Genomic DNA, 6,576 nt, shown 5'->3' on the forward strand with positions numbered 1-6,576 from the left:
AATGTTCGTTTCAAGGCAACTTTCATTTAGAGAAGCGTACAACCTATTTTTTCACCGAAATTCATACGCTTCCAAAACTTGATTTGCCACGTTGATAAAAATAAAAAAAAAGATACTTATTAAGACTTTCTTTTCCCTCTCTCGTCTGATCGTTGTCATCACGAATAATGAAATACACGGCATTAATAATTTTCTAGCCCATATATTACTTCAGTATCGTAAATTTATTATGTAAATGTGAATTGAGTGTTTATCCAACCCTCTTTTCGCCCAAAGAACATCAGTTCTGTTAAGACGTGCAGAAAGAAAATTATCATAATTTGTGCATTTCCCAAATGTTCCTCATGGCCACCCTAATTAGTTATGAACTTTTAAACGCCAGAGAAGTTTTCATAATATGAATTTAGCTCGGAAATATCAAAACATCTTCCATAGAAGTATCGTCGAGAGAATTATCTATAACTTTGTTGCACTTCATGTAGTTACAGTGTAAAACTACGAGAATGCATTGTTTTCTTTTCAGGTTTGTTTATTTGTAGTAACTCTATTGTCCATGAATTTGCTTTCAGTAAACTTAATGACGCATTTCGTTTTATGGCTACTAAGACCTAACAACAAAATAAACTCAAATATCGAGACTACTTATTTTACGAGAATGCATTGTTTTTCTCTAAGTTTGTCTTTTTATTATAGTAACTCAAGTTGCCAACAGATGTCGTTCGTGTAGTAAGGCGTGACGTCACTTCTCTTAACAGCGAGATCGTGTTCTTTAGAGTCCTTGGTTTTCACTTCGCCATTGCTGTTCAACTTCGTGGGTCATTTTATGTTTTTGTCCTGAAACCTTGAGGTTGATTGTTGTTGACTGTTATCTGTTGGAAATCTTTAGAAAGGTAAAGAATCTTTTTAAGGTGGTTTTATATAATTGTGGTAATCATAGTGTTTTTGATGGATATCAAGTTTTTTTGTACAGTTGCAGTAACTTAATGGCTTTGGTCAATGATATTAAGGGTTTATCTTTCAGTTTTCCGTGTGAAAGTAATTTTTGTACTTTATCGGTGGTTCAGAAATAAACTTTGGATTGGTGGATATCAGTTTTTTTTTAATCGTGGTACCCATAGTGCCTTTGGTCAATGATATTAAATGTTTTATCATTCATTTTCGGTGAAGATATTTTGCTTTAACAGTGGTTCAGAAATATAATTCTTGTAGAGCCTATGAATTAGTGCATAAGAAAATTTTGTCCAATTGACTCGAGCTCAAGTGGGTACGCTTAATTTGAGGCTTGTGTTTTTACACGAGTTTTAAAAGTTTTAAGGTTAAGGAAGGTCGTGAGGCTCAGTAATGCGGATTACATATCCTTTTTTCAGTGCGATGGAAATAGAACAAACTGGTATTTTAGTTTTGTGGATATGATTAATAGCAGTTATTTGGTAGTGCTGATTTTCTTAAAAAAGCAGACTATATCAGTTGGGCATCTTGTCTCAAAGTTAACTATTAGTGGTAAAATAATTTTCTCTCAGCCCTGGTCTCCAAAGTTGTGGGATATTGTAATGAGAGAAGTGAATTTGAGTGGAAAAGTGGAAAAGTGCAGTGGCCTGAACAGGTTGGTAAGAAAAGTAGTCACAAAATAAGTAAAATATGCTGATAATGTAATAATCTGCAAGAAATGTTTAAAACATGCCAAAATAGCAAGGATAATTACAGGGTACATTCTAACCTAAACCTACCCTTGCTTAACCCAGGGAACCAGGTCCTTTTGCCAAGGGTGTGAACCCCAATTGTAACCTGATCTATCAGTTTGTACAACTTTAGGTTGATTTTTTTTAAACTGATTGCACTCAGTTGAAAATGTGTTTTAGTGGGCGCTATCAGATTTTGTGCAGTTTAAGGTAAATTTTTAAACTGATTCCACTAATTGAAAATGTAGTGTTTTAGTGGCCGTTATCAGATTTTATGCAATTTAAGGGAAAATTTTCTTTAAAATGTGACTGCGCTAGAGTTGAAATTGTAATGTTTTAGTAGGAGTTATCAGATTTTGTGTAGTTTTAGGTACATATTTCTTTAAACACCTTAAAATGTAGCGTTTTAGTGGGCGTTTTCAAAGCCCGACACTCATTTCTGTAGTAAATCTGATACAGAACATCCTTAAATCTGAATATATTGTGGGGGAACACTGTGTAGAGTTTTGGGGTGGAGAAAAACTGAAATACAGCATTTATTAAAGATGTTTACCTGAAGGCTGTTTAAGCAACGCCTGAATTCCAAAATACCAAGTAACCAGTTTGGTTTAACTTAGTCCACGTAACCACATTTTCAGATGAAAAGACGAAATTGTTATTCATCCTTACCTTATTTGCACTGAACGGGAGTCTAATTAAATCGACACATTATGCAAATAAATTGGGTAGCTATTCAGCGATCATATCTTGAGTGATTTTTCAGTAAAGTTATTTATGCAATCCGGCTTAAGGGTATTAAGAGTTGGTACCAAAATCAACTCTATTATCGAGAACTGTCATTTAAGGTGAAGATTCCTGTTTTTTCACCGTATTGAGATTTAATGGAATGTTTACATTATGTAATTGTCAGACTGAATTAACTGAAGTGAATACAGAATTTAGGCCAAAGGCCAAACCTATGAGGTCATTCAGCGCTGAAACGGAAATTGACAGTAAAAGGTTCGAAAGGTGTAACAGGAGGAAAACCTCAAAGCAGTTGCATTATGAATCAATTAAAGAGGGTGGAGGAAGATGGGAGAAAGAATGATAGGAGGTACAGTAAAAGAAACAAAAGGGGTTGCAGCCAGGGGCCGAGAGCACGCTGCAAAGAACCTTAAGTAATGCCTACAGTGCACCGCACGAGGTGCCTAACCGAATGTGTAAGTGCTAGCTAACGTAATTAGTTTCCTTAATTAGCTCATTTAAATTTTTTGATCAGTGAAATTTTTTCTGAAACTTAACATTACATTTGGCCTTAACTGAAGGAAACAGGTCATTAGTGATCGTTCTTTTAGGGATTTTTTAGGATGCACGTTAGATTAAATTTACACATTATTTTACCAGCCTTTCGAAAGTTTGTACATAAATGACAGAAATGTAATGCCAAGTTTAAACATATGTTCACTGAGAAGAGGAATTGTAGAGTATGGAAGCATTTGTAAAATTTCCATGGAACCCAGGAGCCTTAAATTGCTTTTCTCCTTACTGTCGAGAAATGATATAGTTTCGTGACTTTGTGGTGGCTTTCACTATGAACAGCCGCTGAAAATGTCTAGCCTTGCGGATAAAAGGCAGTAGGTCATTTATTGGAGATTTCCTTCAGCCCAGAAGGGAAAAGGATAAGTAATAAGTGAGCAGTGAATTTTACTTTGAGATTGTTCGCTTAGTTGTATAACAAGGGCTGGGTGCAGATAAGGACTAGTTGATGAGATTTTTTGGAGACCTAAAAACCATGCACGCCAAAAGGAACACTTAAATTTCAGTGGTGTTAGAATGTAATGAAATTGGGCTGAGTTAAGGGATCCATAATTGGTTAGTCTCAAGATTTTTCGGGAACGAGATATGTGGTGTGAAATGCTGAAGGAAAATGTTGGGTTGAATAATCAGGACTTTGAGCATAGACAGAATGAAGTGACGGATGTGGCCAGGAAAAGCCCAGCAGGTGACTTAGGGGACAGTGAAAGAAATATTTAAAGTAGTAGGTATTTTAATAACCAGTTTTTAGTTGGCTGTAAAAGAACTCTTGATGGCTTTTTGTCTGTCAGAACTTTTTCTGTGTGCCCTCAGATCTTAAAAACTACTGAGGATAGAGGGCTGCAGATTGGTATGTTGATCATCCACCCTCCAATCATCAAACATACCAAATTGCAGCCCTGTAGCCTCAATCGTTGAAGTTAGCCATTCTGGTTCTAGAACATGAATCATTGGGCATTCTTTTAGAGCAGTGTAATTCATATGTCAAAATTCCACGAAGTTTTAAAATATTAAACTAAAATCATTTGGACGAAATTAATTAGGGAAAAGTGAATTGTGATACGGAAGTCTGAATGCCTGCTTTGGACAAATTTGTCAACAAAGGAAGGCCAAATCTTTGAAATCTGGTGTAAACTATTATGTGAATTGTTGGTCTCTTGCAACAAATTAAATGACAACTATATTTCAGGTGAAGGTTCAACTTGAATTAGAGAAGACAGAGCAGTAGTTAATAAAACAGCAGTGAATAAAACTAACATCAGAGTACTATAATCAGATGTGGAAAGCTGATTGCAGTGAAGTCTATTAAGGTAAAATTGTTTCATTTAGTTCTGATTTGTTCTAATTTTAGTTTGATAATTGTAGCGATTTCATTGGCCATTATATTACTAAGCATCCAGTATTAGGATAATCCTTGAAAATTACGAGATGCATACTGGACCTACCCTATCGGTTTTTTAAAGTAATAATTGTAGTTTGTTGAAGGTAAAATTTTGTAGTTTGAACTAAATACCTTCGAAGAAAAAGTACATGGGTAGCTCTCAGAAGCTTTCACAAGTGGATTTGCAACTCATTTCAAATATTGGATATGTTAGGTAAATGTTTTGTTAATTCTTAATGACACATTTGAGTGCCCTAAGACTTTTACCCTTGTTAGGTAAATGTTTTATGTTAATTTTTAATGACACATTTGAGTGCCCTAAGACTTTAACCCTAGTTTTGGCCATCTATGAAAACCCATTTGCTTTATGGGATGTTAATATTTTTGAGATTCAGAATCACTTCCAAGGCTTCTTTGTTCATACTTTCATTTTTCATAGCAATAAGTTATTCACAACCCCTTAGGGATTAAGACACTTTGTGAAGTTTACAGTGCTTTCGAAATGCATTAGAAATTGTGCAGTTTTAAAATGGGATTTTCCCTTTTGCAGGAATTGAGCCATTACAACATCTCAGGCTGAGGAGTCAAACTTGAGTCAGCAACCTAACCGACTAGTCACTTCCTGAGACGCATTTTCCTGATAATTTGGATCGAGGAATTTATCGGAATTGGGACCTATTGGGCAAGTCACTCCGAGAAATCTTCCCAGGAATTTGAATCGAGGAATTTAGATTGAGTATGAGCATCTTCAAGCTTTTTAATCAATGCTGAGGCACTAGATACTCCAACCCATAACTCCTAATTTCCCATAATCAATTGGCATTAAGAACTTGAGGAAAGTTTCAAGAATCGACACTGACTTAGATTAGTGCTTTTTCATATTAGGTAAAAACCAAATTTATAAGTTTTAATATATTTTTTATAAAGTTCAGCACTGAAGGTAGGCATGCTTAGTGCTCCAGTAGTTAGCATGAAAATTTAACTGTGAACTGAAAATTTGTTTAAATGTGCTCGTAGTGAGTTTCAGATGTTACTCAAGTCACTTTGTCAGGATAGTCCCCTTATGTTCGTGTGGTAGACAATATGAATATTTAACAAATTTTTCACTTTCATAAGTGTTGAGGGTATTTTGATAGCTATAGTTCATGGCATGGGGTTAATGTTTTCTTGGTGTAACTTAACTTCTGAAGAAAACCCAACTAATTCTGAAGTACTCCTCACCATATCTTCTGATATTCCTTCCTTGAACTTCTGGACCAATGTTCTCGCCCAGCAGGGTTATGGCTGTTCCTTCCTAAGTGCAGTTCGTTTAATTTTTTGTATTATAGTCAACAAGACAGATTGCTACAATATTTGAGGTTTGCCAGAAATACTAAATGAAAACCGCTGGTACTAAAACCAATAATTAAAACCACTGTACAGTACTTAAAAATTTTTAGTTTGGTTAATATTTTTGTAGTTCGTTGATTCTAGTATGAAATAAATACTTTGATTATAATGTGGTACATAGAAATTATTATATAAAGACTTTAAATATTTTTAATAAAACTAAAACCATTTTAATGAAAGCTTTCAATAAACCTTGTTCAATCTTAAATTCTTTAGTCCTACATCTCTTGAAAATTTTTGTGGGAGATAACCCAGTATTTAGATACCTTAGTCTCACTAGTGCTGGAAGCTGCAAGACTAAATTTAATACAGAAGTCTTTGGTATTGATGTATGTAGTCTACCTTCATGAAGTCTATCTTCATGAAGGGCCAAGAGGTTGGTGTATGCACCAAACCACTATTGAGACTAAAGGTCAGGTAGGTCAGCCTAGCCCTGTCGAAACCAGAACATCTAGTCCTCTATTAATCGCTCGAGGGATTGGCCTAACCTGTATTTTTTTGTGAATAACTGGTTTTGGTGTATTACCATTGCCATTCAATAGTCAGTGGTATGATCGAATACTGGTTGACAAAAATATTGGTGAATTTGTGATCTATCCAGTAGCGACAGTGCTAAGTGGTTCTTGTTTGTTGGAATCAGTGCTGTAGCCTTTGCCATTGAATAGTTTAGTCAGTTTGTGGCTCTTGGTTGTGTTAGATGTTTGCTCTTGAGATTACCAATATTTGGTGGTAAAAGGCATCGAAGTTAATTTTATGGTGATTACCTTAGTTTAAACCCATAGAGACTTGTATCTATGGCGGCACGCCATGTCTTGAGAACTAACCATAGAATTT

The 6,576-nt window shown here is 35.2% G+C and overlaps 1 long non-coding RNA gene across 1 annotated transcript; it reads left to right on the plus strand.

Annotated features, from left to right (window-relative positions):
* Window positions 1–763: 763 nt before the first annotated feature.
* Window positions 764–5,916, plus strand: LOC136851411 (uncharacterized). The gene is made up of 3 exons (XR_010856868.1): window positions 764–890; window positions 4,162–4,282; window positions 4,904–5,916. It is a non-coding gene; the product is annotated as an uncharacterized lncRNA (long non-coding RNA).
* Window positions 5,917–6,576: the final 660 nt, after the last annotated feature.

Source organism: Macrobrachium rosenbergii, chromosome 23 (genome assembly GCF_040412425.1).
Source record: "Macrobrachium rosenbergii isolate ZJJX-2024 chromosome 23, ASM4041242v1, whole genome shotgun sequence".
In the NCBI taxonomy this organism is placed as follows: domain Eukaryota; kingdom Metazoa; phylum Arthropoda; class Malacostraca; order Decapoda; family Palaemonidae; genus Macrobrachium; species Macrobrachium rosenbergii.